This window comes from Pteropus alecto, unplaced genomic scaffold, assembly GCF_000325575.1.
Source record: "Pteropus alecto unplaced genomic scaffold, ASM32557v1 scaffold8, whole genome shotgun sequence".
Classification (NCBI taxonomy): Eukaryota; Metazoa; Chordata; class Mammalia; order Chiroptera; family Pteropodidae; genus Pteropus; species Pteropus alecto.
In genome coordinates, this window is record NW_006494609.1 from 17130854 (window position 1) to 17132721 (window position 1868).

The 1868-nt window shown below is 47.1% G+C and overlaps 1 protein-coding gene across 1 annotated transcript in view; it reads right to left on the reverse strand.

The window, feature by feature from the left end:
- Nucleotides 1-1868, reverse strand: part of LOC102879717 (serpin A11) — a 37894-nt gene that overhangs the window by 12465 nt on the left and 23561 nt on the right. The window lies entirely within an intron of this gene.

A 1868-nucleotide genomic window follows, 5' to 3' on the forward strand; every position in this document is an offset into this window, starting at 1 on the left:
GACTGCCTGCTCTTTATCACCACGGAGATAACACCGCCTTTGTCTGTCTCACTTCCCTGGAGCAGTGACTTCCTCCTTTGTAATAGGAACTCTTTCTGTTTTCATTCCTTATTGCTTAAGCCCAGCCTTCAGGCGTAGCTCAGTTCTCATCCTCCGCAGGGGTGGAAGGACTTTGTATGTCCCTCTTAGATACAATTGACAAACCTAGAGTGATGTGGTGATGTTGAAACTCACGAGGGTGCTTTAACCACCTCACTGCGGGAGAAATCTCATGGCTACGGGGAGTTGACACTTGGCCATCCCAGTAGTCAAGCAGATGAATGAATCCGGACTAAATTATGCCAAAGACATGCGATCGTATCGACTCTGTTAACCTAAAAATCAAGAGGACTTTCAAAGTGAGAGGCAACAAGCGTTTATTTGAGATTACAAAAAGAAGGAATAGCTATTTGGGAAACATTGATTCAAGCAGAAGGCCAAGTAATGTCTCCATTAGGAGACAAAAGCAATGGGCATTTATGAGCTGGGGAAGGGGAACGATCACATCGGTAGAAGGAAGGCCTTTCTGTTGGTGCAGATAACATAGGGATGCTAATTCTGAATGATTTGTTAAAAATCTTCAGATCGTAGTCATAATAACTACGTTCTTGTTATCTTTACAGATAGTTCTTTGGAAAACAATGTTGCTTTAGGCCCCGTCCAAAAGTTTATTTTCCCCTGTCTTAACTTTCCAGAGGTTTGAGGGATAAGACACTCGAGGCGGCTCCTCTGGCGTGGCAGCTCTGGCTCCATTTTAAAGTGGCTCCGTTTTTGTTATTTTTAACGACGCTTTGTCATTGTCTCCTCGAATAGGCTTCATCAAACCCCACTCTAGTTTGTAAGCTTCCTGTAAAAATGGCAGTGGCAAGACTTGCAATGTTCGAAAGCCTTCATTTCTGAAGGATTCATAGGAACAGACTGTCCAGCAAAAGCCTCTGACTGTCCATGGAGGGGACATCGGGCGCCTCCAGACTTGCGGATCCAGTCAGCGCCCGGCGCACTTGATGGAATCTGCACTTGCTCTCCTTCGGTGCCTCGTAGCATATGATTTTTTTCTACTCAATTTCCCATTAGTTTCAAGTTTCATCCTACTTGATATTTGGTTTTCATGTCGAATACAACCTCAGAACAGTTTGAAAGCCAGGAGTAAAACTATCATAAATCACACACGATCATAAATCACGGATAAGGAAACACGGATGCTTCTGAAACGTGTTCCATCGAGGGAAGGGCACATTTCTGGGTCACTTTTTTAGAGAAGCAGCCACCACCAGGCAACGTCCTCGCTCAGGCACGGCAGGGATGTACTTTTATTTAAGTGACACTTCCATGGCACGCGCTACGCAAGGCACTTTAACTCTGTTATTTCCTCACTGAGGGGGACAGTGAGTCGTCGATAGATTTGAGGGAAAAGTCCGAGGCCCGATATCTCCTCCGGCTGAAAGCAAAATGGAGCAGGTGAAAGATGTTTTGCAGGTCGAGGTGCTGGCTAGGGGATCAAGGTGCCTCTACTGTGGCCACATGACACTGACCTATCGGGGCGACTATCAGGAGTTGGGTAGGGCGTGCCCATGAGAGCCACACCCGGCGGGCACGTCGGGGCTCTGGGCCAGGTCCTAGGAATGGGACTGGCTGGGACCAAGAGGGGCATCCAGGTCACGCTATCCAAGGGACCAAGGCTCAGGGAAAGCAGAAAAGGCTGAGCAGGAGTTGAACTCCCTATGGGAAAACCCAGTTTCTGGCTTAGACCAGCAAGACCAAAGCTATTTAGGGTTACGAATACTTGGAACATTATTTTAGAACCTCTTTTTCAGAAGTCTGTAAGCCAC